At 39.8% G+C, this 16984-nt stretch overlaps 3 long non-coding RNA genes across 9 annotated transcripts in view; 1 reads left to right on the top strand and 2 right to left on the bottom strand.

Moving 5' to 3' along the window:
- Window positions 1–16984, bottom strand: part of LOC111270636 (uncharacterized) — a 77250-nt gene that overhangs the window by 35653 nt on the left and 24613 nt on the right. The window contains exon 3 of one of the 7 annotated variants that reach the window (XR_015315007.1): window positions 13591–14434. The exons of the other annotated variants lie outside the window; for them this stretch is intronic. This is a non-coding gene — a long non-coding RNA (uncharacterized LOC111270636). Of the gene's footprint in view, window positions 1–13590; window positions 14435–16984 lie in introns of those variants that run through there. 7 annotated transcript variants of the gene reach the window in all.
- Window positions 4025–11562, bottom strand: LOC147753855 (uncharacterized). The gene is made up of 2 exons (XR_015315019.1): window positions 9097–11562; window positions 4025–4863 (listed from the first exon to the last, which is right to left on the bottom strand). It is a non-coding gene; the product is annotated as an uncharacterized LOC147753855 (long non-coding RNA).
- LOC111270639 (uncharacterized) lies at window positions 4874–7509 on the top strand. The gene is made up of 2 exons (XR_002686382.2): window positions 4874–7123; window positions 7286–7509. It is a non-coding gene; the product is annotated as an uncharacterized LOC111270639 (long non-coding RNA).

Below are 16984 nucleotides of genomic sequence, written 5' to 3'. Positions count from 1 at the left end.
TTAGATATCTTAGTATTATTGCTCAAACTTCTTGGCTGCTGGACGCTTAGACTGAAAACGATAGCTTACAGTAATAATACGATTGCTACCTTTGAGTTGGTTCCCGTATGCATCCTATACAGATTGCACAACGTATTACTCGTACAACGTACGTATCGATTAACTAGTGTACGGATTGTGATACGGTTGTTTTTTTACTGGCAACGCAGCCTCTATGGCATCGCGGCGCCTCTGAAAAGTTTGTCTAATGGCCCCCGAGCGTTAAAGGTGAACCGTCTGTCCAATACATCGTTTCTTTTTTCCTGTCGACTGTCCTTGACGTCGAGCCGCTGGCGGCAGCGTCAACTGTTCAATAATTTCTATCCTAACACCTTTTTTGAGCGAGCCTTCATGCACGCTGTCACCTGTCCCTTCTTCTGCAGATACACTACAATCGGAGAACCAAAGTTAATTGTTTTTCTGTTTACAGTTCACAGCCGGACGCGCCCGGCGCAATACGTGTTTCTGTACCGATTAGACAGGTCAGCAACAGAAATATACTGTGCAGCAACAACTTCCTGATCTTTTCCTTCCAGATCAAGTCCAATATGACAGCATAGTGTGCGGGCATTAACTTTAAAGAAACATTGAATGTCATCTCGTTGGGAGCTACGGAAAAAGCACTTCCTTCATTCATCAAAGATTCATAACGTAGTATTATACACAAGGACTGCGGGAAGCTGTTCCAGCTCCTTGACGCTACAAGTTCACACGTCCTGTCACGTACCAAACAACCAGTGTATAATTGGACCTGGTGAGTTGCGACTTTGACTTGGCTATGGTGAGCTCGTAGCGGACACCGCGATGCAATCGGTAGGGTCTTGTGCACGAACGAAGGTTCTTGGCTTATTAATCAGTATACGAAAATGCTCAGAGCATCAGAAGGAGTTATAAAAATGAGGCGGATACCTTCTGACGCACAAATGTACCGCATTACTTGACAGTGGTACCTTTGATTATACAATCGTTTGAGACTTCGCACGACGTTGAACATCAATCTGTATTAGTTCTCCCAGTTTTAAAGTAATAAAAGGATGGGATGAATAAATTATTAGCTTATCAAAAGTTGTTGAATTTTTAAACTATGTACCATTAGCATAAAAGATCTTGAGAGAGCGACTTTGTATTAATTCAGTATTCCCAGAGCATAACGAGTTTCGAGGCAATAGTATTGTTTAGTATTTGAAGTTAACGCTTAATTATTAGGTTTCTGTTTATTAAATGTGGGAGTCCATCAAAGAATATTGAAAAGAAGACTCGGTAAAAACCTTCTAGGGACCGACAGGTCATTACTGATTCAAAGGAACTTCAAAACGAAGAACAAGAATCGTTCGTGTTTTTCAACTAATCAGAGTATGGCCCGTCTGAAATTTCTCGAAGCACGTGCTATGGAACTGTGGCAAAAATAACGAAGATCAGAACAATAAAAAATGAGTTGAACGTAAACTGGGCTCAGGATAGAGATGGAGACGCGTGCCGTACTTCAAGAACAATTTGTGCAATCATTACCATCAAAAAACCGGCCTGGGATTCAACGCTGGCATAGGCCAAACATATATTATTAGTTCATGATGCCCACCATCTATATTGAACTCCTAAGAAACTTTGTTAATGTACGACCCAAAGTCAATAGCACACGCACACCAAACATACACGAACTTATAGAGACAGAATCGAGCGATGGCACAAACACCCGTATTCCCTAGATCTGACTTGAAAGGCTGATGGATCGCGCTGCGTAGCTTACCATCGTTTCGTTCCACCATGATAAAATTAGGTAATGCATAGCTATTGAGAGCTTCTTAAAGCGCTGAAATCAATAAAAGAGGATACATCTTCTGTGCAACAAAATATAATTTTTTCGCCTTATATGGTTTAAAGGTTGAATAACGATATAGGTTTTTGTCCCACTAAATAATTTCGAAAATGATCTAATATGCACTTAATAATAACTTAGTTAAAACGAAATATGTTATGGTCCTGGTTAATTTTTTGATCTAGTAATCTGCAACAGGACAACTTGCGTTAAGTTGGCAAGTAAATTTATTATCCTATTATTTCAATTTTTTATAGCCCATAAACTTCTAACTTTATCGTTACCGGCATTCAAATTAACGTTCGTTGTCCTTTTCTAGATGAAAGGCCATCTCTGTTTGGTGGAAATGCTATCGAGTGTAAAACAGATCTTTGCATTAGATTCCCTTTCTCGGGTTTTAAGCAGCTCCACTATACACAGATTCAATTGCAGTTACTTATGTTAGAGCATAAAGTTGGTAATGGTAAATAGTAGGATCTTTAGAAAATCTAAGGTCAAAAGCTGTATAAGGAAGAAAGGCGTAACTGCAAGCATCATATCTCAATGTCTCATGGCCCTTTATGCTGGGTAGAATCTTTTTTTAGATTTCATCCTTAAGGTAGTTTCCAATCACGTAAACTGAAACTATCTGGACCACGTCTTAGGGGCGGACACTGAAGCACCACGCCCATAGCACCAGCAGCCTCACCATACGTCCACGACATCCATTGCAGTATTAAGGATCCAGTGCCGACTCAGCACTTCTATCTCATTTTCATTCTCAATATGATCAGAAGTTATTGTATCCTAACCCTATCTCTACTTCATGTACAGTTTTATCCTTGGATCAACCTTCTTGTGTTATTTATCAATGGCAAATCTATAACGAATATGTTACTTTGAATACGAACATTTTCAGTACTATTTTTCCAACTAACAATCAAAGCCACATATTTGATTCTGTGAATATTTGTAGCCATATCACCTCAGCCGCAGGTCTATGAGCACCGTAAAATAACATAATAGTTGATAGAGGCCTCTGTCGAATAGAAGAAAAAGTGGTAAAAAGGAAATGACTTATCAAAAATTGACGGGGCACTTAAAAATCGCCCCTTTCTCCTTTTTTTCCGCGCTTGCCTTTGGTCGTCTTCAATTCGAAAAGATTTGCAGGGCCGAAATACGGCACCCCATTCGAATACCAGCAGAAATACAACTTGTGCCTAGCGAAGTTGGATTGATGCCGGCAATGGCCTACCACGTTGCTACGTTAGTGCAAACAAATAGTTCTTACTTCTATTTGGGGTGGCCTCTTTCCTCTGCACTACCCTCAGTCGCAGACCGTTAATTCTTTTACCACGCGTTCCCTTACCCCCAGAGGCCTGGCCCACGCCACGTTCTCAAAACATCGAACCCTATAAGGAGGAGGTAACAGAGTGCACTTGTAGGACAGCAACGGCGAAAGCAGCAGCAGCATCAAATGCCCCCTTTACCTCACGTCACTTTCCACGGAGGTTATGCGCTTCCCCTATGAATGCGGTAACAACAGCGTTGGCGCGTGCAGTGGACTAGCCATCCATATAAATAGACTCAAATTAAGCTAAACAGATATTTGAGTGTCACACGAACGCAGCAATGACATCGAACAAATGCATAAACGATGTTCAGGAATACGCTACAGCTGGCTACCTGTAAATAGGCCAGTGTGGTTACTCATTGGTGAAATAGGATGGGACTGAAGTCGACAGAAGTAAAGTAGATGGACGACACTAGATAGCTGTTAGAGAGGGTTTGTGGCTGCAGTGCAGGCTCATTGCTTGTTCAACCTTAAACGAAGCCTTCGCCTGAAGACTGCACAGGACATGTTTGTGGATATGAAACTGGACTCAGCAACGATTCAGGTGAATTCCATTTTTCCTTGGCGCAACATCATAATATTATTTAATCCTTTGCTTCCTAAAAAAATATTAGTCATCGAACCAAACTCATTGGACTGCAGAGATGATGATAATAATAGTAATAATAATAAGTAAAACAATTAGAAGGTCAGTCTTTACTACAGGTGCAGGGTTAATCATAAATCAATTTTCTAGGTTTAGAAAAACAATGGGCTTCTATAGCTAGCACTTTCCAGCATTTCCTACAATATCTATTTTAAGCAAGCGCTAAAAATTGTAAAGGTTGGTGGTAATGTCAAAAAATCAAATGACTATGACATTTTATTACTACGTATACACATCCTGGTTACTGATTACTAGGAGAACTGAAATGTAATGTCACAGTCTTATTTACAACGTTTTGCAATTTTATATTCCTTTATATAACTTGTTTTTTTTGTCTTGTTCTTTTGTTCTTACTTTGTCAAGACTCGCTGCGTTTTGAGTGAGCTTTTGTCGAACATGAGGTGTTGTCACCATCAAGTACACACTAAACATTATATCATCATGCCGATTTAGTTCGATCGTTTTTAGACAATCTAAGTAAACTTAAACATTGAGTTTGTCGAATCGACAAATAAGTTGTAAGCCTTTCCATAAGTTACACTAAGCTACAATTCCTGTAATCCTTAATCTTGGTGACTGACTCTTTTATTGTTGCTACTTTTTTTTTACATAATAGCAAACACAACATAAATTAAATATGAGAGCCCGAGCTGTAATAGTCGGACTGCTTCCAATGTACCATCATTCTTCCCATTATCGCCAGCAGTGGTCATTGTCCACCGTCGAATGACGGATCCTACACCTTGCCATATACTTCATGACGAATCACATCGTATTGAAGGAACTATTTATTGAATATCTTCAGATTAATCAGTCGTTTTGTTTGTCAGGTTTCATTTCATAAATATTGTGACCACTGTTATAAACGATCATTGTAGATTGTCAACAACAATACGCGGGCGCAGAGTGACACGCTAGGAAGCCCCTGACATGATACAAAGTTGTCACGTACACCTTATGCGGTATTACGTGTGCCTGCGGAAGTCCATATTGACATGCAATCCACTCTTGGGTAATCCGCTTATTTACCTGTATAAAGTGTGCCAATGTCAGTAAGTTTACGTACTACAAGTACTACAAGCACTACAAGTATTTAAGTCTTCCAAGGCCAAGGTCGAACTAGCATAGACAGTTGTTGTTATTATTCAAATTTAAGACTGTTGAGGGAGGCTGACTCGCCCACAGGGCATTACGAGCGATGGCAATTGTATACAATGTGTCCGGTGTTCGGTGTACGCAAGCGTTCGAAGTAGTGAACAAGCTTTCTTGTTGATTTAGCTCGATGAGCGTATAGGTGTCGATATTATAAGAAAAGAGAGTGCTTCCCTGCCTAACAAGTAACGGCACGCTTCTGGTGTATTGTTTTCGTAGTTGGTTACTGGTCAGTGTGGACATCGAGGCTTTGCAGAAGGACGATCGTGATATCCGTGGGACAATTTTCTAATTTATGACTCTTTGTTTTAGCGTACATAGGGAAATGTTACGAAGGATAACGACTACCCTGAACAATTTACCTTCGTTTCATTTATACCTCAAGGATCTTTTTATTAAAAATCACATTTGATCGCAAAGGTGAAAGAGAACAATTTGATCCTTGTTGAGAGCTTGTTACTCAGTAATGCAATAGCTACACCGAGAAATTAAGCCTAACAACACTTTTACCGATACTGTCTGATCCGGTAGAAACTATTTCGAACATCTGAAGAAATCGAATTGAGCATCGACATGAAAACAGTGGTGATAATTACTTGCTGGACCTCTCAAACCAGAACAGAAAAACGGGTTTCTAATATGAACTTTGTAAAAACAAATAAAATAACATCTGCCATCTATCAGAGTAACACATCGTAAAAAGGTAATAACTAACTAACAGCTAATTTCTAATGCGTGGACAATGTGTGTATGTGTGATACGACGTTCCGTAAGCGAACCTTCTATTCTATTCTATTGATGCATTATCTCATAGTATTACTTATTCTAGTTTTAGGAAAGTGTATTTGTACCATTTTATACCTTTGGCAGCAGGTTAATCGGAATTTGTGCAAAATATACAGGATAATTATTAAATAGTCCGTTTTTTTAAATTTAAGTACGCGAATATAAATTCCAGCCAAGCCCGCTGCGCTCGGATTGGCGCCGCCAAAACTGTTTTAATTACTACCGTTTTTAAAACTACGAAGCCAACTCAAATTTTCTCCATAAAGCGGAACTCTAAGGTCACAATTTACGCTTGAAATACGTTTATTTTTTGTTTAAATCATCCAAATACATGACACGTTTTACAAATACAATACGCTTTTGAAATACTTGAGAACCCCAATACCACGTTTGTTAGTCAGTCCTTTAAGAGCGCCTTATACTTTCTTCCACATTAGAGGCTGCACCTTAAGCAATGGCTTTGTACATAAAAAAAAATTATTAGAAAGATCTGTGAGGCATTTTCATTTAAACGTCTTCAGTTCCGTTGTAGTGATTCCATTGTCCGATGTACAGTGCATATTTTACAATATTTTTTTTTACAGCGTATGCGACAACCGCTCTCTCATATTTTCCGCTTGAATTAACTAGAGACTTGTTCAACTCGTCAGTTCTTTATAAAGTAAATTATATGTGGGTAAAAATAGATTAAAAGAACGCAATTTTTATATATCTATTCACATCCTACTTGGCAGTGTAGTCCTTCTTTTCCGCTAGAGTAATAGATGTAAACATTAAAGATAACCCTATATAGATACAGAACTAATGTCGATCTATGCGTCATTTGTTACATCAACTTATATATTGAGTCTATAGAGAAACTAATCGGATCTGAAATTATCGGCTCTTTCATTTTCAGCCTGTGATTTGTAAGCGAAGTTGTCGTAGAATTTTCGCTTAGACAGAACACTACGATTGATTTACTACTTGCAGTTTTTTGCCGCACTTCCTTAGCGTACTGCTTTGATGCGTACATATGCGTTTAAAAAAAAACATATATATACATACGTAGATACAAAGTGATATTGTGCGATGTCTTGTTTGTAACGCTGCTATCAATGTGCCCTGTTGTATTAATGGCGCAGACGGCCTTTTGATTGCGAGATGGATCGTTCTATGTCGTGTTGTTCCGTAGATATGGACGCTCACTATGTACGCAACTACTACGCCTTGATACCTCGAGTGGAACCCGATCGAAATTACTTTCGCCATGTGTACGATGTATGCGTTGGTATGATTCTTGATAGTGCATGATATGACGGTTATTTTTAAGGATTAACTTCACGACTGTACGCTAATAAAGCTCATCATGGTAAGTTCTATTTTTTACTATTCAATTCTATTTATTTGTGACTTGATAAAGATAAAACTGATACATTATATTGAAAACTTTATTTTTTATCAACTTTCCGGGAAATGCCCACAATTCTTACCGGCGACGAATACTTTAATTCTACCTATTATAATATTACAGGTACTTTTGATCATTTAGCAAGGTACCACGATTGATCTGAAAACGCCACCGATTCTCGAAAGGCCACTTAAACGATTTTACACTTGGGACGATATTCTCGACCAGGCTGCCTATAATTCTCCTATCTCTATGCATAATGACACATTTTAATTCTGAGGAAGTATTATATTCTCCCCTACCGTGTACGTCTTTATAAATAAAGTCGTGAGACATATGGCAGCGTATGTTGTGCCCCCTTTTGCGTACCTCCATGATAATAGTTTATTTGAACTGGCTGTATCCTTTGAGTAGTTGGTCATATTATTAAATTGTTTTATAAAAGCCTAATGATAAGGACAACGTCATAGAAAGCATTAACCTGAACGAGGGTGACAGGAGTGTGTTGGAAGGTACCAACCAATACACTAGCTAGCAGACGATTTCATCCGATCAGTTGCTTAAAACTCGTAGTTAACTAAAGGCACGGTCCCGCTGACAACCTTAATAGTCATGCGTTATACATCTTTGTGACACCTGATCATTCTCTATAACGATATCAGGCACGTAAACGCCGCTCATCAATGCGGACGCCTTCGGATCAGTCAACACATGTATGTCATACTCGAGGCGCAGAAGCGTTTATATGCGTATATATATGGCTGGGTCATCCCAGAAACGGTTCGAATCATTCTTTCTGCCGTTTTTGCCTTTGATTTCAACTTAGTTGTGCACACCTATTTAACATAAAGAGGCTATGTTTTTCTTTTGTGCCTAACGCCTATCACCCAGGGTTAACAAAAGTTTTCCGAAGTGTATTTTACGCAGGGCTGAAATTTATCCACAGCAATATTCTTGCTGGAGACATAGTGCTTTTGTTTGGGCGGGCATAATTTCAGGTATATTCTTTTGTTTACGGCATTTTTACAACTAGTTGCTCTCACGCTCTCGTGTATTTAATCATGCATTGCGTATGCTTCCTATCATGCATTGATAGTGGGCTTGTCTAACCGAAAATTATGTTTAGTTATAGCATGGACATAGAAGTTCTGTAAACCACTGGCCATATGTGTGATATTTATTAAGTATCAATAGGTCAAACGGTAGCTAGGCCTATCCTATACAGTTTGGCGTATCGTTTATAGGCAATACATATATCGGTGTGCTGGCAGTCTAACTCTCTACATAGTACCAATGTATTGTTAGTGGAGCTTTTGCTATAGCAGCTAGATGTATCTTATTCTGCGGTAATGTAGGTGGTTATAACGGCCAGTTAACAACAGATCAATCTAAGTTATAAGTAGTAATACCATATTATTATGCTGGGGTAGCTCAATTAGGTTTGTCTAATTATTTATATACTGCACCTTACGATGAAATCAACGTGTGGCCAACTCGTGCACATGCAGTCCTGCATGTTTTATCTTTACTAGGTCGTCACCTAACTACGGTATTGTGTATGTATATGTTACATATATGAATATTACAGAAAGACCAATATATATTGTGTTTATTGATATAGTAGTGTAGGAAGTATAGTGAAGTTACTATTAAAATTATTATCATATTGTCATGAAATGTAACTTGAGAGTTCGTGTAGCACGCGGTGAAGTTGTAGAGCTCTAAATAAGTATTGTAAATTAACGGCTAGGTATTCGAGATACATGAGTGCCTAAGTCTCTTCCCCCAGATCCTACTTAATGCTGATGGCCATACACGACTAGTTCTATACACTGCGGTTCTGAGAAACAACCCCTAATTCTATTTCGCTTTACCTAACCAGTTACTCATCTGTATCGGCCTCGTAAGACCTAGTCGAGTGATCCATACGGAACCTTTGTTGTTTGTTTTTGACTCTTCATATCACTAATTTAGGTTCCATCTTGCTTGCACTAGCTTTGTTAGTAGCTGACTAGATCCCGCTTCGAACTCAGTGCTTCTCATTAGGTCCTAGAGAAGTAGGTGGATGTCCTTTGCGCGAGAGCTTTAACCAATAGAAAAACGCAAAGAAGATCACAGCAACGGCCTGAGTTGAACTCTTTTATGGTAAGCGTAGTAAGATAGAAAAATGATGACGGTAGTCGATGGTACAGCAACGCCACCAGCAACTGAGAGGACCCTTTGAGTAAACTAAAACAACGTTGTATAATCCAGTTTGTTTTCGCCTTTGTTGATTTCTCCCCTATCGAAGATCGCCTACCAGCACGGACGAGACGGCTGCGGATTTTGCCATTTGACAGGCACGGTTCGTCTATGAAATGACGTCGCGCCTCTCTCACATCGTGTGTCCTTGACGCCTATGTGGTGTTTCTTCGCGCATTTCTTCAGCCGCTTAGCTGCTAGGGTCGAGCGTCGACTGGACATGTACGCGCGTGAGCTACCGAAAAAGGAAAACAGCAGCAACCAGCTAGAACCCGTTGAGGACGAAAGGGACCTGCCATTGATGCCCGTACAAGAACTGCGACAGACAAAAAAAAAGACAGGAAAAGCCTTAAAAAGGCTTCTTGCCCGAATAGCTGCCGTTGCAGCCGCATCGTTTGCCTGTCGAACGCTGGCTAATATAAGCGCGTTTCATCCGGCCTTTCTTTTGCTCACTGTCATTTTTTCTCTTCTGCCGTGGCATGCTGACTGCGTCACGGTAGACACATCTCGCCGGCCGCAAAACTACCGCGATCGACTAAAGCAGACATACTGCCCTATATAAAGATTATCGATGCTTGTGTTATCTTGTGACGAAAAGAATCTACTTAGGCGTTCGGCGATTGGCCCCTCGTTGGCTTTTCCATGAAAGCGAAAAAAGCAGCTACAGTCACTGCTGCGATCATAAACCACGATCCTGCGGAGATAACGCAAAAAGCTAGGGAATATAATAGAGAATGTTAAAGCGAGGGCAATTGAAATTTCTAGAACATACGAATACCTATTAGAGCAAAAATGCCAAACCAAGTCTCTCCGCGTACCGGTTCACCATATCCTCAATATATCAGAGACTGATTCGATAATCGCACCGAAGTATTTTCGCAAAATTCATCATAGGTAACGTTCAGATATGGGGTTACTAAGAAATCTGGAGTGCATATCTATAATAATAAGATTAGTACAAAGACCGCTTCTTCTTCTAACTGATCTTCAGCGTTTCATTTGAGTGGGCCAGTCTTCACTATCATTGTTGTTTTAAAGACTGCTAAATAGCCGCGTGGCGCTTCGTATTTTAACCCTAATGATGTCAATATAGCCAATGGAAATGTGCTCTATAATGGTTCGAAGAAATATGAATTAACATTTTACATTTTTTTCTATTTTTAAAAAGTATAATTGCGAGTCTACGGAACGTGCACAATGTGTTAACATCTGGCACCTATACTGACCTGGCGCTTCGACCTCCTGCCCCTAGAAATATATGGCGTGTGGAACTTAGCTACACATTACCATAGACGGTGATCTATGGTAAATATTTGTTGCTGAAAAACACTTTGCTACATTGCCGTTTCTCAGTTTCTTAGTGTTCTGTCAATTCTTTTAATCAGGCAGAGCTTCGACATTTTCGTGACGATTGTAAAGGCTAGAAACATTCGATGCTTTTTAATAACTAGAGCCATATAAATGGTATGTGTGCCTGGATCAGGTTCTCACATCTGTTGGTTTACTTACAGAAGGTTGAAGTTTGTCATGTAAATAAAAATTACTTCGCCCGAAAATGAGAGACGCTCATAAAGTTCTACGTAGGTCTGACTAAAATCAGGCTTATGCTCAACCTGCATACTCACTGCGAACTTATTTTTGATAACAATAATCCCCAATAGTTGATTATTAGCAGGTAAAGTATTTGGGGAACTGGAGTTACCATTTAAACAATAGATGAATCTAGTGAGGTTTGCTAGTGCGTTAACTGTTCCGTAATAAATAAATGGGTAACAACTTAATTGTCCTTGTTTTATGCGTTGTAAATAATTCCTGATGGTAGACATTGAAAAATGCAGTGACATTTTATGAAAATGAAACTTCCAGCGCACAGATCTGTTCCGAAGCAGTGAAGAGCCGTACAAAACCATGGCGGCGACTCTTGACTTTGTCGCTAACTCTGCCCTTCTGGGTCAAGCTTTGTGAGCACGCGTAAATATTTTAGTAAATACGGCTCAAGCTCTGCCGATGACACACATTACATGGCCGATATGACTGAGCAGTAGAAATATATTCGAGTATTTTAATAAACATAGAAAACGCAATACTTTAGCCTTGTCGTGCGTTACAACTGTTTTATTATGTACGGCGGCCAAACGGAAATATCAGAAGAGCAAAAGTTCATCTGACTGACCACGTTAGAGGATTGAAGACCCTTGATGGTATCTTGTAGACGAATGCCTAAAATCAGATGCCAACCAGATGCCTAAAGAACATCCAATTCTGCCACACATCACTGCCAGAGCCTTTAGCAGTCTTGCTGTCCGTTCTTCCCAGTTTTTCCCGTTTGCGCCTAGTTATCCCATTACCCCGTCGCCGTTTCTCCTTCTGTTTCTCGCGTGTAGCCACGCGCTCCTTATTCAGCTGAGCCTCTGATCACGAGTCCATCTAAGCTTTGAGCCTCTTTCTTGTGTTTCAAAGACCTTTAAGGGTCATTTCTACACTTTTTGTGACAAATAGCGCGATCTGAAAATACGTTCTACTAATGTGAGGGCCTTCTTGTAAGACGTTCTCTGTAATGGCATCTAACGGTGGTCTAAACAGAGAACGGGAAATACCCGAATTCGCTTTTGCCTTGCCTAGTGTATCTCTATCAAATAAAAAAGAAGACGAAAGTAAGAAAAATAGGAACTCGGTTCTTGATCGATATCGGAGACTGTCTTTTATAAATTGTCGTACAACTATCCGTGGAGTGGGTAATCAGCGGTATAAGTGCGAGCTTATCATTTGACAAAACGGTTGTCGCTTGTCGGTCAGAATGAAACATAGTAGCGAAACAACGAAAGAAATTACGAAAAATAGAGACGTCAACGTATATCGAAGGGCGTCTCATCTTTACCAAAACCTGTACTTGACTCCGCCACACACCGTACGGCCTTGACTGGAGCAAAAACCAAAGGGAAATGGAACCATTGTCATCGACTCGATGATCATTCGTCACTTATTCCAGTCCGAAGCTACTCTCCCCGATCCCAGAGAGCGGGAAGCAGCCTTGTAAACGTTTGAGTGTATACGTCACAGCCGCTTGCCTCTAAAACACTGCTAGGTACCATCTAACCGCAGTATAATTTCCCTGTTATCGTTGCCACGTATAACGTGATCAATATTAAGAGCTGCAAACGGCAGGTAATACGTTTAAATGTAGATATTAGTAGATGCAGGGTAGCCTGCAATATCAAAAAGCTACCTTGTTATGCAGCACAAGTAGCAAATATATAGACTAATATAGTAAGTATGGGTCTTTTTAGAGCTACGGCCCATCATAAATATAATATTTAGTAGCAAAGACGAAATGGCTAGTATTTGTTCGAATCATACAATCAGGCCGTGTGACGTTATGAATTTTTGTATATTTTGTTATGCCATTTATCTACGGTTGTTGTTACATATAAACCCTATATTGGTAATTATAGTCACAGACGCTCATCTTTTCGAGCCGTGTATCGTGTCCTGCCTTTAAAAAGAGTAATTTTGCACTAGCCATATTCTGTAAGCCCAAGCTTGAACATTAGAAAATCGTTCTATTTTGCAACATGCCTGGACTGTAGTTACACGTTAACAAGCTTAAGTAAATAAATAACATTTAAATAAACTGAAATAAAATAAGTAGATAAGTAACATCAGCAAAATTGATTGTATCCACCTTGCATCTTGAAGATTTGATTGAACGCATGCCTAAACACTGTTGCACCGTATGCAAGCCATTAGTCATTCTTCTATCTGAATTAAAAGAACAAAATATAGTTAAAATCTGTAGCACACTCTTATAATAAATTCTGAGTCATGATGAAGTTGCGTACCCGAGGAGGTACTGAAGACAATCGCCCGTCTCTTAAAATCACTCGTTTCGTATATCTTCGTAAGGGCTGGAGCTTAAGCAACCTCTCAGTTACTTTTCTGTCCCTTAGCCCCATAATCTGATGGCTGGATTTTTTTCACATATATTAAAGAGCTCCAATATATTTAATTACACAATAAGTCACGCGTACTGGGTCACACGACCTCATACATAATTATACGCTGGTCTAATTTGAAACTAAGATAAAATTCTTTTAGATTTGAAAATTCCTCTTGCAGCTTCTCGTAGGGGTACCAGTGCCGAGAGGTATTAGTAATATGCAAAAACGTTCGAACTATTAGCAGGCAAATCTATGATTTATTCATCAATTCCTATGTTTAAATCAGCTTTATCTATCATTTTCAGCACCCACCAACTATAATATTTACAATTGACTCAATGGTTTCAAGGAGGGCTCTCGAAGAGCACAGCAATAACACTGAAAAATTAGTTACATGTTTTATTTTTTTAAATTTCGCGGTTGATTCATTTTGGAAAGCGGTCAGATTTCACTCCGAAGTTAAACATTACATATATAACATATTCTGTTTAATTATATTAATTAGAATATTCAGCTTCCCTATATATGTGCCTGTGCAAGATGGTTACACGCTGGATAGAAACAAACAGGATCTACTAAATTGGCAAGAAAAAGAAAAGTAGAAGACGCGAAAAATCTTTCCTGTCACATTATTCTCTGCTTCACTAGACACCATCAAAAGCGCTGGTCATATACATTATACCACTAGGGGCCGCCGTCGGATAGCCTGAGGCAAAAAGGCTAGCAGCTGCATGCCCTTTTCCTGCTCGTTCTCCTCTTCTAGTTTCTACTTAAATATCGCCGTTGAGAAATTGCCGCTCGCAAACACGGAGTCACGGCTTCCTGCCCTACCCGGAAATGTACATAGTGTCCTATGAAATTTGGTCGTTCGGACCCTCACAAGCCTTTCGCATTTCCTCTGTCTACCTACTTTCGCCGTTCGCTGAACGCACCGATTCCAGTTGGGACGCGCGCACTTTGAAATCAAGGCTAGAATCTGGTTATCTATCTGTACGTAGCAGCAATGTATGCCTATTCTTCTGGACACGAAATCGTATTAAAACAAATGTAGATCAGAACTCAGAAGCAGAAGACAGTGTAATTTCGGATGGTCCTGCAATAGGAAAACGCAAACCGGAGTTACACGTTACGGTGATAAATCCTTGGAAATTAGGTATCTATCTATAGGTCTTGGATGGGAAGTAGATATAAACCTCTTTTGAAAATAGCTAGATACGTATCGTTTATGACAGTGCCCTTCAAATTTGTACTCCAAACGACTCCTCGACCGTTTCCCGATCTATCTATCACGGCCTGCTTGCCATTCTCTGCTGACCTTCAGTTTACCTTCTCACTATTTCGTGCTAAGTGAACAACAAATTTCGAAGAAATGCGCCCGTTTGGCGTCATCTGCTTCTCTCTATACCATCTTGTCCTTCGTACTTAATCATGACAGAAAAATTTTCGAAGCAGACAGTGTTCAAAACAGGGTTCTGACACAACATAGTTAGAATTCTAGCGCGCAAATTCAATTTGAATTTATGTTCAGCTAAAAATAATACCTACTATAAAGTAAATGTGAGAGCTCCAAATAAACGAACCTATTCACACAAATCCAACTGCCAATACTACTACTGAGCTTAACACTCGGTGCCGATGTGACAACAATAAATAAGCGGCAACTTGTCAGCAGGTGAGGAATAAATAGCATAGTAAAAATGAGACGCATGAAATGTTGATCAAGTACAAGAGAGCAGGTGAACCATTTCCACGAAGGATTTGCGTTTAAGAGTTGAGTATTGCTAATTGACTATCTCAAAACAACGCGGAACGATGTCAGCCTAGCGAATAACTTGTTTCTTCGGTACGATGGTGTACTATGACTACAGATCTAGCACGAAAGCAGTACTTCTTCGTTGACTACTATCAGTGGGTGTATCAATTAGCGATACGTTTCACGTGGCCGCTGTGATAAAGTCTCTTTTTTTTTTACTTCATCTCATACACCAAATGCGTTGGCAGGCGCAGGTAGGTTCTCTAACGGCTTGCTGAATCGAAAATACATTTTTTGGCCAATAAGTAGTCATTTCCTCAATGCGGCGGTAGTGCAGCGGTGGCACCGATGAAGGTTTCAGGATCAAAACACTTAGACAAGACTTCCCATTTCACTTTCGACTATGCACTCAGCTAGACCTTCTCAGTCTTCTTCATAATCGCACTTGAGTTCAGTCTGAACAGAAGCGCGATACTGAAACCGCGGCCGCATTTTTCGGCTGGCATGGGTCAGAGCTATCTTCTCTGTGATTTTGTCAAAACTGGTTTCCCGATACTAATAAATCTAAGCAAATACTTTAGTTACCCCAATATCGTATAGACTACTAAATACATCGTTGATCAGGTGAATGTATTGGTTTCGATGCTAACTGTAACGCATGCTAACTTACCTTATCTAATTAAGTTAGCCAACTAGATGGCAAGAGTCTTTACCTTTGAACCTGCTATATTTAGTGAGTGATGTGTATTAAATTTATCATCTATTGTTGATTAATGCAACGAACCTTCTTGTGTAAATCAACAGGAGCTTTTTGCAGTTATTTATTCATTTTTATTGGCCGCCATCTGGCATCGAAAATGCATACTGGGGTGCAGTGAATTTTTTAGTGAAAGCGATTCCCGTCTCGGCTTTTCTTGACCGGCGCCACCACGTCGGATGACTGTTTGCTAACGGCTCAAAAATAGGCAAACATCTCATTAACTGTGAACCGCTTAGGCCTTCCGTTGCAATTAGTGCAGTAAGCAAACTTCGGCATACGATAGATCTCATCTCAAACCGCAACAGCAACACTCTTGTTGACTTTATTATAGGTACCAGGCGCAGGCTTGGCAGGTCAAGCCTTGTCGTGCTACTTACACATAGCAGGCTTTACATTGCGGTCTTTATTGCTCGCCTATGCAGCTCCCCAGCTACGTTGAGTTTTATCTATCGTCTTATTCCACACTAGACAGGATAACATTTGTTAATCTGTCAAGATGAACGTATTTACTATGTCATCGATCAAAAGTTGTTAGATAACATAACGTATACATTCTCATATCACCGTCTTGACCAGATTTTCTCTTTCATCCTATGTCACGCTATAAAATGACATTTGAATGGTCTCATAGTTAAATCCGTTTCAAAGTACGACCGGTGAAAAAGGCCTAAGCTTGTATGCATCAATAGAAAAGGCGGACCTTTTATTTTTGCGATAACAGTAGATCACGATCATTTCGACCACAGCATCTTTAAGAATGCACGAGATACGGATTCCATACTATGCTAATATAGCTACCTCAATGGAATATGCACATCGTTAGACGACTTTCTCAGCCGCTTTAGCTCTAGAGACGCCTCCATTAACTTGTTTCTGTGGCCTTAATTGTACAGGGCTTTGGAGATACAGGATGATCGAATAAAGATTATTAATTAAAGTAATACAAAACGATCAAGCTTCAGTACAACTCGCCAAAAACGGGCTCGATCGAATAATCACGCCCTTCTGTAAGCCGATATAGCGACATGCTTAAAGGTTTTTGAAAGTCTTTTAATTTGCCCGCTAAGACTATATAAAATTATTGTACCCCTACACATCGCAATGCAAGTATTACGGCAGGACAAGACCTC

The sequence above is a fragment of the Varroa jacobsoni genome, unplaced genomic scaffold (assembly GCF_002532875.2).
Source record: "Varroa jacobsoni isolate VJ856 unplaced genomic scaffold, vjacob_1.0 scaffold_163, whole genome shotgun sequence".
NCBI lineage: Eukaryota > Metazoa > Arthropoda > Arachnida > Mesostigmata > Varroidae > Varroa > Varroa jacobsoni.
The sequence above is the reverse complement of the archived record's forward strand: the minus strand, read 5'-3'. Positions and strand labels throughout refer to the sequence as shown.